Raw genomic sequence first — 25281 nt, 5'->3', positions numbered from 1 at the left:
CTGACGATCGTATGTGCCGGTGTTGGGTTCTGCCAGGCTGAACGAAGTATGTGACGTGCCAGTATCAGCACTTGGCTCTTGTTAGCTGGGCTGAGTTCCAAGTGTGGATCGCTCCTTCAGTAAATGCAGCTGCTGTTTATTTATTATTCAAGGCACCTTTCCCGATATAGCTTGTAGATCAACTTGTTGCTGATAGTGTATGGGACGCCGTCAGATTTTGATGTGACTCTAAATGTGGCTAATGTATATGGCAATTGAATTACTGTGGCTAATGCATATGGGAATTGAATAACAGCATTAGCGATGAAGGACGCAGTGGGAGTGTTATTAATGGTAAGCTTTACCCTCCTCTAAATATACTTGTTAAAATCGCCGTTCTGGTTACCAGACATAGATTTACTTACAGTGTTCACGTAGTAACGCGACGGAAGGATCTTTCCTTAAGTGTAAAGTGATTAACGTTCGCTTTAGTTGGTGGTAAACATTATAGGTCACTTAAATTCCTTCGGTGAAATCTTTTAACTTCACCAGGACCTATTGGTTCCAAGGTAAAATGTTTTATTCGCGCTGCCAGATTATTGTAAGAGTTTAAAATTTGTTGCATTACGGGAGCTATTACTATGTCCTAAAGCTGGCTTAGTAAAACTGATGTAATGTAAAACTTGAAGTCATAGATGTACTAAGTATAACTGATACGAGTCGAGCACCCAGTCTACAGCAAGGGCCTCCATGCAACCGGCGTTCCTTTTGCAAACCAAGCGCGTGATGTACACGAGATGTTAAAGGGATTAGCCTACATGCCATTTCGTTGCTTTTTTTAATTATTTAAATTTGTTGATAAAGTTACGTCTTGGATTTTTAATGTATTGCAAAGTTTTAGATAAAGAATTTTAAAATTTTGGAGCCTTTTATATTTGAGAGATTTGAATGTTCTCTGTTTTTTATTTATCGTAGAATTTACTTAAAAATTTTGGGTATTTGTTTTATTGCAAGACATACCTACATTCTAATTTAAACTGGGAGCCGAACTGCACAATAACCCTACATTTGGTGTGGGGCGGTGGTGGGGTGAGTGGGCTGCTGTAGCCTGTTGTGGGGTTGTCAACCACTTAGAGCTACGGCGGGGAGGAAGCCTCTCCGTCTAGGTCCTCAGCTCCATACAATACAATATAAAATTCATTGGAGTGTGAAATTTTCTGGCAGACGTTTTTCACAGGTATTCTTTGTTGCTGTAACTACAACTATTTCACAGAAACGCACGTGCCTAGTACTCACTTGGCGTTCATGCAATATGAAGCGGGGTGCACGTGACGTTAGCAGAAGCCGACAAAGCTAGAGCTCTGCTGACGACACACGCCATTGTGTTCCGCCGACTGACAGCCCACGGCTGGCTTTGTTGTCTGTCGTGGCACTAATCCTCATCCGACAGGGGGGAGGCCGTCCCATTCTGTTTGCGCAGCGAAGGCAGCAGCTCCCGTACCTTCAAAGTCACTCCCGCTTCAATGCCGAATCCTCCCTAATCATCACCCTGCTAGTGTTTCTTCTCTGGATCTTTAACATTTGTCTTCGATTACGCTCTCCCCGCTGCTGTGAAGCTTTACACGCGTACTCTCTACGAGGTTCCCTATTTAGCCAATCGTTTCATCGTAACCAGGGAAGTAAAATTTTGGCTCGAACTATTTTTAGTACAAATATTGACTGGAACAGTAATGTAGTTTTTGCATTCGTTAATGTATGTCAAGGAAGTATCGACGAATACTTGAATTACAATTAAATAGAAAAACGCGATAGCACACCTTCAGTTATTTGTGATGCATTATTTTCTACCGTTTTAAGTATTAATGGATCACACTGAATGTAATGTATTGCAAATCCCCCCCTCTCTCCCACTATTAATTAGCGCAAGAATGAATGATAGTTATCTGTCTAGATTTCTCCCCCACTAAACCACATACTAACCTCTGTCGGATATATGCTTATAAACCACGGGGCCGATATTAACCAAGCTTATCATTTACTAACTGCTCGAAATAATCAGTGTGGGGGGGGGGGGGGGGGGGGTGGTAAGGACCACCCACCTATCAAAGGGTTGTGGGTTGGGGGGGGGGGGGATGCGGAGAGGGAGGGGAATGAAAATGCAATGTGGCACCTGACATGCGAATATTATTATTCATTCAATATTAGAGAACGATAGCACTTAGAGTTTTGCAACAAACTTGACGTATAATTTCAAACCCTCATGAAACTTTATTACAAAATGACGAAAGAAAACAAGTTTATACTTTATTGCAATTTCTCGGTTTATACAGTAAAATTACTACATGAGGCATGACGTTTTAATTTATTAATTCGTTACAAATATCTGTATTCGTGACACATTTCACAGACAATATTCACATGTACTAGAAAACTTTCGTCTTTGTACGACATTTAGATCACGAAATATGATGCAATAGCTATTAAATAAAAGACGATTAAATCTATTACTGCGTTGCCACTGACTCTATTCTCAACACTTCCCGCAGACAATCCACGTTTGCTACTCAACGTACCTAAAAAAATATGCAGGAGATGCGAGAAGGAACTGTCACATCGTGCATGACTTTTCTGTTTATTACTTCTTTACTTCTAACTCCATTCACAACGCATTTCACAGACCTTAGTGACATGTACTACCGGATGTACCTGCAAAATTATATCATTGCATTGCTTATACCTCACGAGATACATTGAGCTGGGTGTGAATGATACACCTGGGTGACATTCTATAGCCATTTAGATGGAATACGTGTACAAACAGGCGTGAAATGCGTAATATAATGCGAAATATCTGCGAGTCGAGGAGACAGAAACACAGCGAGGGAGAAGGGGAACATGGGAACAGATAAGAGGAGGAAGAGATGGGCAGAGGTAGGGAATGGGGAAATGAGCAGACCAAGAGGGAGAGATGGATAGGGAAAAGGAGGAGGAGGAGACGACAGAGACAGGGGGAAGAAGAGATAGGCAGAGAGATAGCGGAGGAGAGGATGAGCAAAGGGGGAGGAGGAAATGGACAGAGAAAGGCAAGAAGAGGAGATTGACAGTGATGCAAAGATTAAAAAGAAAGGGGAGCAGATGAGCAGGAGGAAAATGTGATGGACAGAGAAAGAGCGAGAAACGGACAGAAAGAGGGAGGAGGAGATTGACAAAGAGAGGGCCATGATGAGAAGAATTAGAGAGGATAGGATCAGATGGACTCAGGCATAAGGAGCAGATACATAGAGGAGTTTGGGGGCGGGGGGCAGAGGAGCTGGTTGATAGCAGCGAAAAGGAGATGGACGCTGAGAGGAGCTGAAACAGATGGACAGAGAGTGGAGTGTGGAGGAGGTGGGCAGAGAGAATGAGTACTGGAAATGGACAGAGAAAGGAGCAAGTAGAAGATGGACAAACAGAACATTCGTGTAAATACGTACCTGGGCATGTTTGCCCAAAGACGTATTGTAGAATGAGAAGTGATGAGCCCTACTGCTTTGACACTTCTCAGTAGTGCTTAGCAGCTTCTAGGAAATGCATAAATTCCATATGTGTAAGACACGTCGTAAATTGTGGTGTCAAAGACATGAAAGGGAAAGTTTTTGCATATATTTTTATTTTACCTATTAGTTGGTTGTCCATCTAAGGATTAGGATAAGCGTACATCTGTTATTACGGATACTGTTAGTTTTTATCGTCTGCTGTATGTTCTTCACGCATTGTGGCTAGCACAGGTTCATCTGACCTTTTGTCACATGTTCATTTATTCATCATGCAAAATCTCAAACGTCACTGCAGCTGCGCAGACTAGGTTTTTCACGTCCTCCGATTGTATGCGCACTTCCTACACGTCTCTGTTGACGTTCGTTTAAACTGCTCTAAATGTTTTTGATTTTGGAAGGAAAATCAGCATTGGCAATATTTTATTGTTTTATTCTCAGCAAAATTGATTTTCGGTCACTTAATGACCATCCTCAGTGCTGTAAGATACAATTAAAATTGGTAGGTATGACTTATAATTTTATATAAATAAATTTTCGGTGCCTACAGTGCCACGTCTTTCAGTGTCACACAAATTTTTATTTTGAAAGGGGATAACTTAAGACTATTTCCATGGGTTAGCCCCTAAAATTTCTCCTCATATCACAAAATTAACGTCTGATGCAGCACAGGTTGAAAAAATAAATTAATTTTAAGGCACAGTTTCGTCTAATTTATATTCAAAACCTTACACCTGTGTCACAGAACAAATCCTACATAGAGAATACTTTACAGAAGTTTAAGGGAAGAAATGTTTCCGATAATTATTACAGTATTTAAAGAACATCAAAATATGAACAGGCTGAAATGAACAAACAGTACATGAGACTATGTTAATCAATTCAACTGTAAAAAGCAAAGGAGCATATTATTTGCAAAATGAGAAATATGCAAAAGCGAAATGCCAAAATGAGCACTTCTCAGTTGAGAGTATATCAAAACAATCAGAATGCTGAAAGAGAGCACAATAACATGAGCCATAAACCAATAAGAGCTAAGTAACTAAGCAAATAAGAGAATAGGCATAAATGAGTTGCCAACAGAATGAGAGCTGGCTGAACTCCGTCGGCAGTTATATACGGTTGCGCTCGTGGCTGCACCTCGCGGCCCGTACACAACACGCGCGCCTGCGATTGCAATGCACGCTTAGTGCTCAAGGCGGCGTCTAGCGGCCCCTGCGCAAGTTGTGCGATTGCTGTCGCAGGTCGATCCTTAATATATGATGTTACATGGCCCCCAATGTGGAAGGCGGTTAATTTATTAAGTACCTGACTCTTTTTGTCAGTTTACTCTGATTGCAAAATTTTACTTTCAATTTTCAAATTACTATCCTTTTTTCTACTACTTTTACATTCAATGGTTCACAAAATAATCATTGATTACCACATATAATGATATAAACACAAAACATTTTATCATATTTCAAAAGTATGACGACAATAATATAAAACATTTTATTATATATTCTTCTACATCTATTGAATAGAAGGTATTGTACAATATTTCGGTTGAAGTTTTGGTGTAAATGTTTAATTATTTTACAGGTTTTATTTAACTACAAAAGCTGTAATGATTAACAGGCATTTATGCTGTTTCAAAATTCATTGTATATACATTGTGACATCTACTGTACATAGGAACGTCTGGAAATATTTTTTGTATTTGAAATTTTTCTTTAGTGTACTTCGTTAACTTCGAAGGTACTACTTTAAAATTGTGAATAGAAATATATAGCACACACACACATATATATCCAATCTTTTGCATCGACAAGTTGGTTGGTTGGTTGGTTGGGGAAGGAGACCAGACAGCATGGCCATCGGTCTCATCAGATCAAGGAAGGATGGGGAAGGAAGTCGCCCATGCCCTTTCAGAGGAACCATCCCGGCATTTGCCTGGAGTGATTTAGGGAAATCACCATCGAGAAGTTAGCTTTCAAAAAGAATATATGTAAGGTTGGATCGAAAGACCCCAAATTATCCGAGTCCTTCGAGTAATGATATTCAACAGACATATGTTTCCATTTGTATATCCTTATCCTTTAAAATTTACTGGCTATTGACATAGTTTGTGTGTGATTAAAGAAATAGTCCAATAGCACCTAGAAATTTTGAATATTGTCCTTTTTTTAAGGTTCTTAGGTCAAGCAATGGTGTATCACTCATTGTTGATAGGGCTAATAGTTTACCTGTCCTATGACTAAGGTATTTTCTTTTGTTTAGACATAAAAACTTAAAAACTTTTTTCATTTTATGTACATTATACATATTTCTTTGTATCTTTGCCCGTTTTGACTTATCACTACTCAGAATGCAAGTACTACCAATTATAGAGGCTTCGAATTTCGTGCAACAGTTATCATGTTGTTTTGCTTATCTCCACAAAACTATTAGCTATAGTCAGCATCGTTATTGTAGTCAAGTTTATATTCACACAACTCCAGTTCTTTTTTTTCTCTATTTCTTGCATCTCATATCTAGTATCAAACTATATATATATATATATATATATATATATATATATATATATATATATATATATATATATAATAGGACATATTCATATCTATTAAAAGAAAAAAAGGAGAGAAAAGTATTCCTGAATGAGTGCAAGTAACTTATCTTTCGTGAATTACAAGTTGAAAGGACTTGACTCTTCCGAGTCTTTTCTCATATTGATGTGCATATAGAGAACCGTAACTGTCATAAGATTTGGTCGCATGGTATGTTTCCATTATTTGTGATCTAATTGTCCTGTTATATCAGGAACAATTTTACAGTTGGTATTATATTTATGTAGTACTTATCTAAAGAAAATAAAAACATTTTATGTTGTTCCTTACACTACATTATCCTCATTCTTTTGCATTAGAAAATTTGTTTTATCAACAGTTTACCAGAATCATCTTTACAAAATTCTTCTTAACACACTTAAATTTTGTATAGAAAACGTCCTACCTCGATTGTACATTATTTCGTTATAACTTCCTGTACTCTCACATATCAAATAATATAATCAATTTTTAGGTTTTGTACTTAAAATTTTTTTTCTTACGAGTGTAGGAAACATCTTTAGACAGTTAACGTGTTTAGCTGAAAATTTTGAGTAAAACAGTGGAAAAGCAAATTTATTAGTAGCATCATACCATGTTCATTCCAAGATGGTTATCTGTACAGTCATTCTGTTTTTTTCCTATATACTTTTCAATGCCTTGATGGAGGATATAGTCCTTTTTGTTTAAGGGTACCGGGATACACTAAAAGATACACACCAGGGTTGGGGTATATTCTCTATTAAAAAGTCCAGTACATAATAGCTGCCACTTTTTATTCTTTTTGACAATACTGACACTTTCACATGACTTCTGCCAGCCGCGGTGGTCTCGCGGTTCTAGGCGCACAGTCCGGAACCATTCGACTGCTACGGTCGCAGGTTCGAATCCTGCCTCGGGCATGGATGTGTGTGATGTCCTTAGGTTAGTTACGTTTAAGTAGTTCTATGTTCTAGGGGACTGATAACCACGGCAGTTGAGTCCCATAGTGCTCAGAGTCATTTGAAGCAACATGACTTCTAATCAGGACTTTATCACTGACTAAGAATGTTATTTTCCCATTTAGTCTACTATCAAAATATTTCTTCCTCAATTGTGCTTGGTGATGTAGAAAAATGGTCACCTGCCTGATGTTTTCGTCGAAAGAGATGCTTTGATTTGCAAATTTCGGCCAAATTTCTGTCTACTCATTTTGTTCCGGCTTTTTAAACATGATCTCTTCTGGATTATGGTTTGTCGTCCAATGCATAATATTATTTACAATTTCCTGACAGGGTTTTACATAACTGACCCAAGCAGTATGGTTGTTATGGCAATACGTCCTTACAAATCCATTAAACTCACGAAATACCCTTTCTATGGGTTTCCCTTCCTGATGATATTTGGACAGAAGTATTTGCCTAATTTGTAGAGCGGCCAAACATGTTTTCCACGTGGATGAGGTAAATGTGGCCGCAGTGCCTGACAATATCACTTGCGGTTTTCCCACATGTGGTATAAAATCAGCAATTAATTTTCGTAGTATGGAAGAGCTTTTGGGTGACTTAATAACATAAATTCTGAGGTACTTTGTAAAAACATCAAAAAGTGCCACTAAGAATTTTGCACCACCCCTGGCTACTGGTAATGGTCCGCAAACATCGACCGCTAATATCTGCAATGGAGAGTGTGGTAAAATTGGTTGTAGTTCACCTTTTCTACATATATTTATGGCTTTTGCCTTTTGAGAAATTACACAAATGTGTATCATGTTTTGGACTTTCGTTGAAAGACTGGGGAAATAACAACTTCCCAATTTTATTAGCACACTAACAATCGCAAAGTGCCCCCAGGTGTCATGGGTATACCATATTAATCGGTGTAGACAATCAACTGGAATACATATGGTTCACTTTTCAGATGCAGGATTCTTCCTACAAAATAGAACCTGTTTTCAAGTCTATAAAGGTTGCTGATTATTGATTACGACCTCTCAATAGCTCCTATTTAACCAAGTCAGCATTTTGCAATGCTGCTATATTTTTACCTAAGTCAACAAAACACTGTCTATTTGCCTCATCTTTCATTAGAAACACATTAAATTCCAATGTTAGATCTGAGGATGGGGAATGTTCGTTTAGTCGTTGGGACATCCGAGATAGGACGTTAGCAACAATGTTGTCCTTACCACTGATATACACTACCTCGTAACTGTATTCTTACAAAGCAAGAGACCACCTGGCAAGTCGTACATGTAGCAGTTTGCAACTATGCAAAAAGAATAGCACGTTATAATCGCAATAGACTTCGGTATGTCCACCAGCTAAATAATAATGGAGTTTTCGGAATCACCACAGAATGGCAAGTAGTTCCAATTCTGTATTATAGTAAGATCGTTCGCATGTGGTTAAGGTCCTACTCGCGAATGAAATTGTGCAAAAGGTGGGTCGACCATCAATATTTTGAACTTGGAACAGACATGATACTAATCCCACAATGGATGCGTTTGCATTCAAACAAAATTCAACACTAATATCAGGATGATAGAGTAATTTTGCATTTAATAAAGCCTCTTTGATTTTTTCAAAATCCGACTGGCATACCGGATACCAATTCCAGTACATATTGTTTTTGAGAAGACGTAACAACGGCTCCGCATTTAGAATTTGATTTGGAACATATCGGCGATAGAATGACGCCTATCCTACAAAAGCTTTTATTTGCCGTATTGTTCTGGGCACTGGAAATTTCGCTATAGCATTTAATTTTTCACTATCTGGAAGGATACCATACGAATCAACCATATGGCCCAAAAATTTTATTTTCTCTAGTGCAAACTTCGATTTACGAAGGTTAGCCAGTAGATTAAAACTGAAGAAACGGCAAAAAGGTGGGAAATTAAGGGTATGGGACCTGGGTAAACTAAAAGAACAAGAGGTTGTACAGAGTTTCAGGGAGAGCATAAGGGAACAATTGACAGAAATAGGGGAAAGAAATACTGTAGAAGAAGAATGGGTAGCTCTGAGGGATGAAGTAGTGAAGGCAGCAGAGGATAAAGTAGGTAGAAAGACGAGGGCTGCTAGAAATCCTTGGGTAACAGAAGTAATGTTGAATTTAATTGATGAAAGGAGAAAATATAAAAATGCAGTAAATGAAGCAGGCAAAAAGGAATACAAACGTCTCAAAAATGAGATCGACAGGAAGTGCAAAATAGCTAAGCAGGGACGGCTGGAGGACAAATGTAAGGATGTAGAAGCTTATCTCACTAGGGGTAAGATAGATACTGCCTACAGGAAAATTAAAGAGACCTTTGGAGAGAAGAGAACCACGTGTATGAATATCAACAGCTCAGATGGCAACCCAGTTATAACCAAAGAAGGGAAGGCAGAAAGGTGGAAGGAGTATATAGCAGGTTTATACAAGAGCGATGTACTTGAGGACAGTATTATGGAAATGAAAGAGAATGTAGATGAACACGAAATGGGAGATACGATACTGCGTGAAGAGTTTGACAGAGCACTGAAAGACCTGAGTCGAAACAAGGCCCCCGGAGTAGACAACATTCCATTAGAACTGCTGACGGCCTTGGGAGAGCCAGTCATGACAAAACTATACCAGCTGGTGAGCAAGATGTATGAGACAGGCGAAATACCCTCAGACTTCAAGAAGAATATAATAATTCCAATCCCAAAGAAAGCAGGTGCTGACAGATGTGAAAATATATATATTTTACGCCATGACATCTCTGTATCAATTCGTCTATTCCCTCGGGCCTGGTTCTCACCACTATTATAGTTTTATTGATTTGTCTTGGGTCGAGAACTAGTCGTAGTTGTCCTTTTGGTTTGTCTCCAACAAGTAAGGGGCTCGGATAGGGACTGACATATGTTTCTTTGATGTTCCATGCAAGCATCTTTTGAATTTCATTATTAACAGTGTTCCTTTTTGTCCATGGTACTTAGTACGAACTACACTCCTGGAAATGGAAAAAAGAACACATTGACACCGGTGTGTCAGACCCACCATACTTGCTCCGGACACTGCGAGAGGGCTGTACAAGCAATGATCACACGCACAGCACAGCGGACACACCAGGAACCGTGGTGTTGGCCGTCGAATGGCGCTAGCTGCGCAGCATTTGTGCACCGCCACCGTCAGTGTCAGCCAGTTTGCGTGACATACGGAGCTCCATCGCAGTCTTTAACACTGGTAGCATGCCGTGACAGCGTGGACGTGAACCGTATGAGCAGTTGATGGACTTTGAGCGATGGCGTATAGTGGGCATGCGGGAGGCCAGGTGGATGTACCGCCGAATTGCTCAACACATGGGGCGTGAGGTCTCCACAGTACATCGATGTTGTTGCCAGCGGTCGGCGGAAGGTGCACGTGCCCGTCGACCTGGGACTGGACCGCAGCGACGCACGGATTCACGCCAAGACCGTAGGATCCTACGCAGGGCCGTAGGGGACCGCACCGCCAATTCCCAGCAAATTAGGGACACTGTTGCTCCTGGTGTATCGGCGAGGACCATTCGCAACCGTCTCCATGAAGCTGGGCTACGGTCCCGCACGCCGTTAGGCCGTCTTCCGCTCACGCCCCAACATCGTGCAGCCCGCCTCCAGTGGTGTCGCGACAGGCGTGAATGGAGGGACGAATAGAGACGTGTCGTCTTCAACGATGAGTGTCGCTTCTGCCTTGGTGCCAATGATGGTCGTATGCGTGTTTGGCGCCGTGCAGGTGAGCGCCACAATCAGGACAGCATACGACTGAGGCACACAGGGCCAACACCCGGCATCATGGTGTGGGGAGCGATCTCCTACACTGGCCGTACACCTCTGGTGATCGTCGAGGGGACACTGAATAGTGCACGGTACATCCAAACCGTCATCGAACCCATCGTTCTACCATTCCTAGACCGGCAAGGGAACTTCCTGTTCCAACAGCACAATGCACGTCCGCATGTATCCCGTGCCACCCAACGTGCTCTAGAAGGTGTAAGTCAACTACCCTGGCCAGCAAGATCTCTGGATCTGTCCCCCATTGAGCATGTTTGGGACTGGATGAAGCGTCGTCTCACGCGGTCTGCACTTCCAGCACGAACGCTGGTCCAACTGAGGCGCCAGGTGGAAATGGCATGGCAAGCCGTTCCACAGGACTACATCCAGCATCTCTACGATCGTCTCCATGGGGGAATAGCAGCCTGCATTGCTGCGAAAGGTGGATATACACTGTACTAGTGCCGAAATTGTGCATGCTCTGTTGCCTGTGTCTATGTGCCTGTGGTTCTGTCAGTGTGATGATGTGATGTATCTAACCCCAGGAATGTGTCAATAAAGTTTCCCCTTCCTGGGACAATGAATTCACGGTGTTCTTATTTCAATTTGCAGGAGTGTACTTGTGCCTGATTTCCTTATCCTGAAGTTCCTCCACTTATCTTCCTACATATGGACCTGAGCTCCTGCACTTTGGGCCTCACAATTTCGCTTCCAATTAAATAATGATCAGTGTCATCAAAGAATCAGCTGAATACACGTGTGTCCCTCACAGCCTTCCTGAATTCCTGATGTGTTTCTATATATCCAATGACAGATCTGGTTCCCCAGCTTTCCCAAGTATACCAGTGAATGATCTTATGTTTGAAAAAGAAGTTTGTGATTACTAAGCCCATTCTGGCACAGAAATCCAAGAGTTGTTTCCCGTTCCTGTTGGCCTCCATATCCCCTCCAAATTTACCCATAACCTTTTTATACCGTTCTTTTCGATTTCCAATCCTGGCGTTAAAATCACCCATGAGCAGAACACTGTCCTTGTCCTTTACTCTAACAACTACTTCACTGAATGCCTCATAAAAACTATCCATCTTATCTTGATCCATCCCTTCACAATGCGAATATACTGACACAATCCTAATTTTCTTGCTAGACCCTGTCAAATCTATCCACATCAGTCGTTCGTTTACATACCTTATTGCAACTACGCTGGGTTCCATTTCTTTCCTGATGTAAAGCCCTACACCCGATTATGCTATTCCTGCTTTGACTTCTGACAGGTAGACCTTGTTTTCTCCCACTTCGTCTTCTTTCTCACCCCTTACCTGAATTTCACTGACCGCTAAAACGTCCAGCCCCATCCTACTTGCAGCCTCTGACTGTTCTACCTTCTTCCCAGAGTAGCCCCCATTGATATTAATAGCTCCCCATTTCATTACCATTTGTTTGCCAAGTCGTATCTTAGGAGTCCCTGGTCTGTCAGTTAGAGGTAGGATTGTTGCCAGCATCATATTAAAAGTACCAGGGAATCAGATTGGTAGCCTTTCTTGTCCCGAGTCCCATTGTGTTTTACCTTTAACGGCTAAGGGACTAACCGGTGGATTTGGTAGTCTTTGCCGTATGAGCACAAAGGTGACCACGACTCAGAATATGTCTGAGATGCCCAGCCTTATTCCAAGGTAACTGGTATCCTGACTGTCGGGACCACTTACTTGGCCACTCATACGTTGCCCGTGGTTCATGAACTAGGACATGACTACAGGAACCCACACCATGAACCACTTAGGCTGATCACGGACATTTTATTTTGAATGCAGAAAATGACTGACATCGACAAATACACCTTGACACTAGTAATTGAATCTATCAGGCATGTCGGCTGGGAAGCTCGGTTCAGGGCAGTACTAGAGCACCTCGGCCGGAGTGCAGCAAGAATCGGGCGAAAAGGAAAGACAGTGTGGAGTCAGTCGACAGCTGGAAGTACAAAGACCATTTAATAGGCGGCACACCACAAAAGGGTACTCTATGGATTCAACAGTTGACACCTATTGTAATCGAGTGGTTGCCGATGTCATAAATGCCGAAGGGTGCAGCTTCTAAGAGGATGCGGCCGGAATAAAATGTGAGCGCAGGCAGCGTAAAATGACGGCAGGAAAATTTCTTCATACAACACAAAAGCCGCCTGGAATGTTTCGGGCTGTCGTACGGTGCCACCAGCCTTAGCAAGGAGTCGCTTCTGCCAGACTGTTTCCCGTAGTTATTAAAGTGAACGTTTCCCATTGGTATATTTGTAAGAATCGAGGGGAGGCAGAGCCTTTTCAGACTCAGAAACTTTGGAGTACAAACACAGTATAGAAGACTGTAGTTCCCTCACTCCTACTTATGCGGGAGGTAATCGGAGTTGGAGAGCCAATAGGTTTTAGGAAAGGGAAACCCGTCTCAGTCTCTGAGCTGGGCAGACTTGGGTCACAGCCATTTGCTTGGATAGTGTTGGGACTGACAATTCGCAATTTTTCACAAAGACAACTTTTCTTTTATTTATGTAAGTTTACAAGGTTGGTGACTGAACATAGAAACGAAAGGTAACAATAACGACTCCAGTAAAAGTCTCCTAATTTAGGCAAACAAAAGTTAACTTCTAACTTCTCAGAAACGTTCGTCGTTACACACTCACAAATCAGTAACAGTCAAAATCAGAGACGAAGATGTAATCTTCAACGGTCGTAGTACACGAGGTCTGCATCGGACGTGATCTGAACTTTGGGGCTGATTCTAGCCCCTAAATAGCTGTCTCCAGCCAATCAGGTTATGGCGTAGTGATATTTCCTGCAGGCCATGGCTCGAGCTCTTCCTGCAGGAAATGGTGCTCGGAATGTCTGTTTCCATTATCTTATAAGTAAATAGCCGGTGTTTACCATGGTGTTTTATGTATGCCTTGGGCATAGACAACCTCGTCCTCAGTGGTGTAATATGGGTTGCCGGCCCTCAGGGGCTACCTTGGCTCCGGTATTACAGATAGAACCTCTGTTACAGGTGTTAGCCCGTGTAGAGACACATGCTTTCGTTTAAGGCGATTCCGATTTTCGCCTCCTTTTTGGGAGTTTCCGCCTTGGGTCAGGCATATAGTTTTCTGGAAGTTCTTTCTGTGTTGGAAACTTCTGGTTAAGTCTTTCTGAATTTCACCTGTTTGCTGTGAGTTCACGTCTTAAACTGGTTGTTGGCAATGGACTTACTTTGACAGGACTAGGACTTCCCGGGTTTTTTGCAGTGTTCTGCTGTCTGGGTATTTAAGGTTAAGCATTGAAAACTTAGCGACACCGCAGCCTTGCTCGCAGCTCACGACACTTCTAAAATTGTCATTGCATGCCCCCAGCATGCTGTCTGAGGTAGTGAAATAGACACCCGCTCTGGCATTCGAGGCATATAGTTTAAATTGCTGGGATTACTTGCAATAGTTTATTCACTGAGGTTTCAAGTCACATAAATGGAGTTGATTCTTCTAGGTTTTCAGCATGAAAACAAAGTCAGTCACTCTATGTACAAGATATTCGCAACTCTGCAGAATTAAATCGAATATAATCAATATTAGTTTATTGCAGTCACTTCATGTTTTTATGTGTCTGCTGGACATTCTGTACCTTACTTGTTGTTTACGTTTATTATTGGCCTATATTCCAAATAAATTGTATGTCAAAGTAGAATAGAACCGTTCAATAGAAGCATAGTTAACACTCCATCATTTAATTTGTTCATATGTTAAGGATTTACTGAGTAAGTATGTGATCGTCGTCAACAGGGCTCGAGGCTGAATGGTTGATTAACCTCACATTGATCTGCACAATGTACTGGAAGAGTTCAGGTTGCAGGGTATTCTTATTGGGATAATGTTATCTATAATAAGTGCTATAGTCATCTCCTGCGTGGGGTATTTATGACTTACTGAGCTACCTTTTAAAACGGCGTTTCAAAAACTGAAGTGTGCAATTAATACACTGGTAGGTACCCTTAGTTCGGATGTCTGTAAGGTGCACAACAGAGAAGTATAAAATCAATATACACTGATAACTAAGTAGTTATGTCGGGGAGTGTTAGACAGTGAACTAAATGTCTTCTACCCAACAATTATTCATAGCTCTTGAGGCACACGTTTTACAGCATGTGTTTACTGGACGTCTTTTTCTCGTTTTTCTCTACATTATCTCGCCCAAGAATATGCAAAGCAAGAGGAGGTGTGTTTAGTTGTATCGAAGCTGAACTTGTGCTCACAACTCTTAAGATATACAATTTAGGTCCGATTTTTACAAAACTATTTTCTTCGTGTTTTAGTCTATACTACCACCTCTGGAAGCTTGCCGGTGAAGTTCTGGCTCATCCAATATGTCGGAATGTAGAGCCAACATAGTCGTCTAAAGATACATTATGTTTAAGATTTTAATACTGAAATTTAGAATAGTGTTAATAATGAACTGATTCAAAACATGAATGACTCTCCAACAATAAAAGGGGATAAATTTTTTCAATATTTCCGAGGTTTCAAACCACGTTATTACTACTATCAGAAGACTGTAAGTAAGATTATGGTAGGGTAAGCCACATCGAAAATGCTACTCCAGGCGGGCGTAAAATGACTGTGAGCAGCGGAAAATACTTAATGCCTAAATGAAGATTTGTCCCTGTCTGACAATCCCCTGAAGCAGATATTGGGATCTCTTAATGGTCATAGTATCTCATCCTTCTTGCTCTTTGACATAAAAAATACGATATGAACGTAAATTAATGATTAAGGGAACTACTAACTACAACATGATAAATGCTGCGTCTGCTTATACATTTATTGCAGATTAAAACCCGTTTATATATTAAAAGTAATTATATATCAATGTCCAATGGATATAAAAAGATACAAAAAAATTTCCTAACTAATATTATTGATCAATTGTCCAAATCTGCCCCTTTTCATGTGAAACGTCCCCTTAGAAAAATTGTACAAGACTCTGCTTAAACTGACACACAATATTTTTAGCGCAACGCAATCTGACTTTCAATAATCCCTACAAAAGAATGGCCCTGACTAGCGTCAACCTATACGTTTCACAAATCACTTACCTCACAAAAATCTTCGTTACTCAAGCTACTGCAATACAGCGAGCGCCACTACTGCCAGCTAAATAAAAGTTTCAAACTACAGAAGTCACTAACTAATGATAGGCACAGTTAGCAAATGAAAGAGTTTAATAAAGAACAAACAACGTATTTACCTTTATAGTCATAATATATATATCAGTTCATGACACCAATTCTTACAGATTTCAAACCTCCGCCATCTCTCTCCCCACGTCCACCACTGCTGGCGGCTCACCTCCAACTGCGCAACGCTACACGCTGTTAGCATCCAGCTGCCGCTGCTCAACACTACAATGGCAGACAACAATGTAAACTAAACACAGACTGCGCACAGCACAGCCAGTGATTTTTCATACCGAGCACTAAGCGGCGTTACCAATAAGAAAACCTAAACAGCCTACTTACATAGCCCCCATGCTCCCCACAAAAAATTTTTACAAATTGTTTTGGGCAGTGGCCATTAATGATTTGATAAAATTTTTCATAATTACTATAACAAAGATATCAATTGCACACACTTATTGATACAATGTTGGTCAATAGCTAAAATTTTCTCACAGTCCATAAAGACAGTCCTGATCGTTCATCACAGTAAAATTGCAGTGTTTTTCTCAGAGTCTGAGCAATAAAAGAAATTGCACTTGGAAGTAGTGGATTTCTAAGCAGTCTTGAAGAAGTAGTGTTGTCCTTCCAACGGAAAGACTGTGCTGACTCTTGACATGCAGACAGGTAATGGGTCACAACAGAGCAAACCCACAGCATAGTCAGTCGAAGTTGAAGACTATTGGTAGGTAGGTCATCACAGAGCAGACCCACTGTAGTCCTGGTAGAGATTAGGGTATTGGTGGACCACCAGAGGTACAGACCCACTGCAGTCCATGTAGAAATAATGGTATTGGTGGGCCATCGAAGGTGCAGACCCACTTCAGTCCTTGTTGAGATGGCCAACAGCCATCTGTTGCGAATGTGCAGGTGCACAATCACCCTCGAAGAGTCTTGCAGAGAATATAGCAAGTCCATAAACCACCACTTGTCCAATCACAAAGAATTTGTTTGAAATGTCCTTAGAACCAGCAATGCTGTTGTCCAGTCCCTTGCTGAATTATTAACACATGTGCAAACACTAACAGTCCCTATTTCTCACATATTGTCCATATACTATGACCAACAGAAACGTGTGCAGTGAAATGTAATTTACAAGATACTTAATTTGATGAACTGGTGTCAATTACAATTTTATAACATAAGAATGCAATAACAAAGGTACAAAATACATCTTTAAAGAACATAACAATACAGATAACATTTGCAGTAGTATAGGCTTTACAAAAGAATCGAAATAGCAAATAGATCAGTGTTACAAAAATTACTACATAAGTACATACATAAAAGATCAGAATACCTTTTGAAACATCAACTTCACACATGAGCATTAAAACAAAACACAATAAATAATGTCTGAACATATTTACAAAGAAAATAACATAGTATTTGAAAAATTCGACAACATAAATCTTATTAGCTAAACACATAAAGACAGGAAAAAGAGAAATACACAAGGATACATAAACACATAGAGGGATAATACGAAAGGAAAGGACAGGGTTTGTTTTACTGCAGTATTTTGCATAGAGATCTCCCTTAGTTCATCATTATTCCCAAAAAGTCCTATCTAAACCTGCTTTCTGTATTCTGTTCACACCCTCTTTCAAAAACAGTTTTTCTCCACTGTACACTGCTTTTTTGGCCAAACCATTTTCTTATAGCTTCTCAATGCTTCCAATTCATCATAGTTAGTTTCTTATATAGTCTACCCCCTCTTAAGCTAACTTAAATGTACTGAGCTCAGATACTAAACTAAGGGACGAGGCAATGCAGCAGCACAAAACAATTAACACAAACAGCAATGATAAAAAAATGGAAATTGGCAAAAAAAGGCAGCAATATTGCAACTAATATAAGGCAATGCGCAGCAAACAAGAAAAATAAATCAGTAATAAAATTGGCTTAACCTAGTAATACAAAGTGACGTTCAGTAGCACTATGAATGGCAAACAGCCGCAGCAAATGCTATAAGTTATACCTAAACATGACAAAGCTCAATCAGAAAAAATGTTACACTAAAGACAACAATGCAGATAAGGACAATGTCTATTCACATCTTAATGTCTATGCAATTAAAGTGGTGCACCACAAATTATTCTATTAAATAAATTACCAAGTACTTGAAAAGAAAATTATGTATGAAGTTCCTGTTACTAGTCCCTTCTTATTGTTCTTTCCTTTCCAAGTGCTCCCTTTTTTTTTTTTTTGAAGAATGTGGATCATAAAATTATTATTTAACAGATCTGTTGACAGAAAGTTTTCACATTAGCAAATGCATTTCATTTTATTTTATAAAACCAATGCTGTAACACAGCTGGAAAACAGATATCAAATGAAATAAGCAATTATGCAAAGCAAAGAATAAAAACATCATTCAATAGCTATGTGGGATTTCATAAGTCAGTAAAAGTTCTCTCAACTTTCGTAGAAAGGCACTTGTTAATCAGGTGTGCAGATGTCAGAATGTTTCCAAGTAATGAGCATGTCGTATTTGAGACGCTTTCAACAAAGAAATGTCAATAGCGAGGATAATGGCTTCCCTTTTTTTTTACCTGTGCCTCTGAAAGGTACACACTAATGGCTTTTTTTTTCCAGGCCCCTGTCACGCAGCTGGGTGCCCACGACGCATTACGTGCAGGTGGTCACTTACCTTTCTTACTGAAAAATTTACGACGTCAGTTTCCACTACAGTGACAGTCACATATAAAAATATTTTCACAGGTTGAGAATTTGCGTTACAAATCTATAGAAACAAAATCCTTTAAATATAATAGTGTCCAAAAAATTTTCATCGGCATTGTAATACATTCACGCATTTACATACATTTCATAACTCTTAAAGTACAATTCTTGGTTTCCAACAACCTTTTTCACAAACCAGAGTCCCTAACCACTACTTGTTGTTCCTTGCTTTATTACATATATATATATATATATATATATATATATATATATATATATATATATATATATATATATATATATTCGTCGACACTTCTTGAATATTTCATCATAACAGATACGTAGCATAACCAAATAACTCATATAGCATCAGCTTAAACATACCTCAGCAGCATAATTCACATCGTCATCGTAATAATAACATCATAACACCACAGTCAAATTCTCAAAATCTCCGTAGCTTCCTCCAATAATTTCAAAACATAAAAAAAAATTCTCTGCTCATGTCAAAAGTGTCATCTGTCTCAAACGTACTTTAAAAATCGTGATCCCATACCAAATACGTCATTCAAAGCTCTCATACTATCACAATGGTTCCAAAACAATATGAACATTTCACAAAGCGCAGACAAAATACAATTTCATAAGTGTGAAGTTATCCAACTGTGTAATTACGTTAAAATCTGTCACTGATGTAGTATAATAAATGTTTGTTTCTCTCAGTTAAATGATCAGATAGCTGTGTAATTTATGTGTGAGATAAATATGGTACCGATGTGTAAAGTTGTATAAGCAAATACCATGTTAGCTAGGGCTCCTTGTGCTTGCCAAACACATGGTACACAAAGTAAGCGGGTACCCCCCTGAGGATTAATGCAATTTTACCCTCAGGTGTTGCAGATTACAGCAATGGAATGAAATGTATAACAAAAAACATTCTTTTTAATTCAACAATATGGATAAATAAATGGTTTAAGTACCAAATTAATCACTCAAATGCGTGCCCTGTAGTGCTAAATGTGCGTTTTGCTGTAAGATAATTCTGTGGAACTGTCGTAGTTGTCGTCCTCTGTAAGCAAAGTTCTGCTGAAGCCGATGTACTTACTTCATCATAAACGAAGGTGAAATGCTTGCCCTATAGATATGGTAGTTATTACGTACCTTACCGTGATCTAGAAAGTACTATAATGTAACGTATTGTTGTGCTACGATAAAGGCTGTCTCATTGTAGCTATACCACAAAAGTTACTACTAAAACATGTTTTACTTTCCAGAATAATACAGAAAAACTGTGCAGATATAAAACATATACACCGCAAAAGCACAACGTAAATTGTGTCACACATTAGTAGCGTCGTGATATAATCTTGTAGCTATCAAAGAAACCAAATGCAAAGTCATCTTTAATATCACAAAACTGCAAAGCAATTATCATGTTGTATAAGTCGGTAAAGAATGCTAAAATTTTTCTCAAGGTTAGCGTCTATGTTATTTTTCTCGGAGCCAGCGGGCGCACGTGGCTGCCTACGGTGCGAGTCATTGCCTATTGTGTCTTTGTTGGCGCGCGTCGTTATTGGGATTAGGAGACGTAACTTCTACAAATTCACATTGCCGAGAGGGCCCTGCTCTGTTTGGATCCCGCCAGTTCTGATGCAATTCAGGTCCGTCGTTACGATCATATCGTCTGTCATGTCGATAATTTCTGTAATTAATTTCTTGTCGGTCACGTGGTGGAGAATTTCTCCCTGAATCGTAACTGCGCGCTGGACCGTTGCATCTGAAGTTATTCCGTCTCCCTTGATGATAATTATTTTGGTTTCCGTATTGTCTGTTTCTCTGATTGTCTCTGTGATATTCATTACTACGGAAATGCAATCTTTCTCTGTAACTATTACTTTGCCAGTGGTTGTCATACGGGTGGTGTCTGTTTTGGTCACGATTTGCGTTGTAAGAATAGCCTTGTCGTGTCCATTTATTATTTCGTTCATCGCGGAATTGCGACGGATGTGACCTGTAGTGATTGTTTTCCTGTTTTCGCATCCCGTTACTGTCTGTGTCAATTTCTAATTCTTGTAAGAGTCCCTGAAAAGCTTCAGTGTCGTCTTTGCAACGCCCTGACAAAATAATATTCCTTAAATGTTCAGGCAATTTCATTAAGCAAATGCGGATCAGTTCTGAAGGGCTGTATGGGTTTGAAAGATATTGATTCTTATGCAACATGTCTTCAAAATATTTGACAAGACTGGAAAATTCAGATTGTTCAAAGTGTTTCATCATCATTATGCTATGTTTTACTCGGTCTTGAAAGCTTGAGACCAATATGCTGAGAGGAAAGCATGATAAAATTCTCCTTCACTGTGACAATCGTGAATGATCGATCGCATTCTTACAGCTGGTTCATTCTCCAAGTAGCCACACATAAATTCTAATCTGTGTTCTAATGACCAGTTGGGAGGAAAACAATGAGAGAATTGATGGAGCCACGCTTGTGGATGAATGTCGTTGCCAGAATTCTTAAATGTTTTGAATTTACGTGTAGTAATGAACAGCTTATAGTCAAAATCATCATGTCGGCGAGTCGCTTGTCGGTCATTGTTACGTCGTTTCGGCGGTTCCATCTCAAAATTCAGTGTACCTTGCCAATTTCTTTCATAATTTCCTAAGTGCCCTGTGTTATTATTTTGTGGCTGTTCCGTATTTCTATGGCCCTCTTCCCGTATTGGAGCGCGAGTGTCCTCTGAAATACGTATTTGTTGTATTACCTGTGTCAGCTGATCTTGTACTTCCCGGATTTCTCTTTGGTGTTGCGTACTAATTTGATTCAGACTTTGTTTGAATTTCCTAATTTGTTCGCACTCTTCTGTGTCATTAAAGACTACCGGTTTTGTGTCATTCAGATTATCATCTACCTTCGTAGATAAATTAGTGAACAGATCCGAAAGTTCGGCTACTTTCTCCGATAGTGAACACATTTCCTCAGTGTGTTTTTCTGAACCAAGTTTCAGAGAGTTCATTTGTGTTGAAATCGAATCTACTGTGTCCTTTAAGTTTTCCTGAGTTCTTGCAAGTTGCGTAACCGAATCGGTGGGTGCAACTGAGTCAATTTTAGCTTGCAAGGTCTCATGATTTTCATGAACAATAGTTTGCAGTTCTTTTATGGCTGATTCGTGATTCTGTAATGTATTTTCATGCCGCGAAAAAATAGGTTGAAAATGCTCAAAAATTTGTGTTTTTACGTCATTACAGATTTTTTGACATTTCGATTCAATGTTATGTAACTCAGTAGTTAAATCTTCACGTGTTTGTTCAAGTGTGTTGTCTAACTTCGGAAGATTTTGTTCCATTGTGTCTAACTTTTGAAGCTTTTGCTGTGTTTGTCTCTGATTTTGTTATATTGTGTCTAACTTTTGAAGCTTTTGCTGTGTTTGCCTCTGATTTTGTTCCATTGTGTCTAACTTTTGAAGATTATGTTCCATTGTGTCCAACTGTTGCTGTGTTTGTCTCTGATTTTGTTCCACTGTGTCTAACTTTTGAAGCTTTTGTCCCATTTGTTGCATTAACTGTAATAACAGTGCAATGGTGTCTGAAACATGTTCCTTAGTGCTATTCGGATATGTATTTGAACCGGCAATATTCGCAGTTTGAAAAACAGAAAATGTGTCTTGACTTATTTGAGAAACCGGTGAGGATGCAAAACCTGAATCTACAGTATTTACAAGAATGTGTCCTGTCATTTCGGACTCCTGAGGCGAGCGGTTGCCAACCGAACGATCGATAATGCTTCCCTGTTCACTAATTGTTTCACTGTCTAAACCATTGTTAGCAGCCCGCTCCATTTCCCTATGTACAATTACCAAACTACTACTTTGAACATTGGTTAATTCATTACATGGTGGCGCTAACACACTGCTTTCGTCTTCACTGTCATTTCTCAGTTTACTTTGGAGCCTAGTATTACGTTTTTCACACGCCATTGTTGTCACAATATTTCACACGACGACACAGAAAAGCACAATTTGAAGAGCAAAATAAGAAAACACATTAACATAGCACTGAAAATAATAACTAGTTAATTGCAAGCGCAGCTGCGAAATACTTCGTGCAAAAACTACATGGATGCCAAAACTGTTTTACTGTACAAAAATGAAAGACTGCAACTACAAAGGAAATTCTCTCTATGATTACGCGCTAGCAATAAACAAAAGCTACATTAATTACACAAACTACAAGAAAAAATCAGAAGATTCCAGTGAGGTATCTTTGGCTAAGGGTCGACATATGAAACGTCCCCTTAGAAAAATTGTACAAGACTGTGCTTAAACTGACACGCAATATTTTTAGCGCAACGCAATCTGACTTTCAATAATCCCTACAAAGGAATGGCCCAGACTAGCATTAACCTATACCTTTCACAAATCACTTACCTCACAAAAAATCTTCGTTACTCAAACAAACTGCAATAAAGCGAGAGCCACTACTGCCAGCTAACTAAAAGATTCAAACTACGGATGTCACTAACTACTGAGAGGGACAGTTAGCAAATGAAAGATTTTAATAGAGAACAAACGATGTATTTACCTTTATAGTCATAATATATATATCAGTTCATGACACCAATTCTTACAAATTTCAAAACTCCGCCATCTCTCTCCCCACGTCCACCACTGCTGGCGGCTCACCTCCAACTGCGCAACGCTACGCGCTGTTAGCATCCAGCTGCCGCTGCCCAACACTACAATGGCAGACAACAATGCAAACTAAACACAGACTGCGCACAGCACAGCCAGTGATTTTTCATACCGAGCGCTAGGCGGCGTTACCAATAAGAAAACCTAAACAGCCTACTTGTCAAACAGATGGCTACTGGCCATCTCTACAAGGACTACAGTGAGTCTACATCTTTGATGACCCACCAATACCATTATTTCTACAAGGACTGCAGTGGGTCTGCACCTCTGGTGGCCCACCAATAGTAATCTCTACCAGGACTACAGTGGGTCTGCTCTGTGATGACCTACCTACCGATAGTCTTCAACGTCGACTGACTCTGCTGTGGCCCATTACCTGTCTGCATGTCAAGAGTCAGCACTGTCTTTCATTGGAAGGACAACACTACTTCTTCAAGACTGCTTAGAAATCCACTACTTCCAAGTGCAATTTCTTTTATTGCTCAGACTTTGAAAAAAAAAAAAAACACTGCAATTTTACTGTGATGAACGATCAGGAGTGTCTTCATGGACTGTGAGAGAATTTTAGCTTCTGACTAACATTGTATCAATAAGTGTGTGCATTTGATATCTTTGTTATAGTAATTATGAACAATTTTATCAAATCATTATTGGCCACTGCCCAAAACAATTTGTAAAAATTTTTTGTGGGGAGCATGGGGGCTATGTAAGTAGGCTGTTTAGGTTTTCTTATTGGTAACGCCGCTTAGTGCTCGGTATGAAAAATCACTGGCTGTGCTGTGCGCAGTCTGTGTTTAGTTTGCATTGTTGTCTGCCATTGTAGTGTTGAGCAGAGGCAGCTGGATGCTAACAGCGCGTAGCGTTGCGCACTTGGAGGCGAGCCACCAGCGGTGGTGGACGTGGGGAGAGAGATGGCGGAGTTTTGAAATTTGTAAGAATTGGTGTCATGAACTGATATATATATTATGACTATAAAGGTAAATACATGGTTTGTTCTCTATTAAAATCTTTCATTTGCTAACTGTCCCTATCAGTAGTTAGTGACATCCGTAGTTTGAATCTTTTAGTTAGCTGGCAGTAGTGGCGCTCGCTGTATTGCAGTTTGTTTGAGTAACGAAGATTTTTTGTGAGGTAAGTGATTTGTGAAAGGTATAGGTTAATGCTAGTCAGGGCCATTCTTTTGTAGGGATTATTGAAAGTCAGATTGCGTTGCGCTAAAAATATTGTGTGTCAGTTTAAGCACAGTCTCGTACAATTTTTCTAAGGGGACGTTTCACATGGCTACGCGATCTAATATTAATAACACGACATGACTTACATCATCTACGTCCAAAAAACTAGAAGACACTACTTTCAAAGTTGATCTATAGTGGTTTGCAACCTCAGTGGAAATAAAATTTACGTATTCATAGCTGTTTAGCTTTATAGTCCTAATACGCCGAAGCAATTAGCAACATCACCCGTATGTACTGCGTCCGATGCATCGGAGTGAGTGTGCTCTGCGACGATGTAAGGTCATCAGCAACCAACTATAAAATAAAAAACTCATACAAACAGTAGGATGGCAGAAAACGGTCCTCTGACTAATATAATCTAAACTTTCTCCTCTCTGTGTTCTACAGACGAGAAACGCGAACTCCCAGCCAAAAAGACGGAGTTCAAATAACGTCTCAACATGAGTATAGACAGAAGAAGTGCTCTCAATCACTGAACGCTGCGTACACAAGGACCACTTCCGACTCAGAGACCCAGAGACGAAGTCCAGAATCGTATAAGTTCGCAAAATTACAGAGCCTAACTGTTCTAACTATAAAGTCTCCTTAGAGAAAAG

The sequence above is a fragment of the Schistocerca gregaria genome, chromosome 3, assembly GCF_023897955.1.
Source record: "Schistocerca gregaria isolate iqSchGreg1 chromosome 3, iqSchGreg1.2, whole genome shotgun sequence".
Lineage (NCBI taxonomy): Eukaryota > Metazoa > Arthropoda > Insecta > Orthoptera > Acrididae > Schistocerca > Schistocerca gregaria.
Note: the sequence above shows the minus strand (reverse complement) of the source record.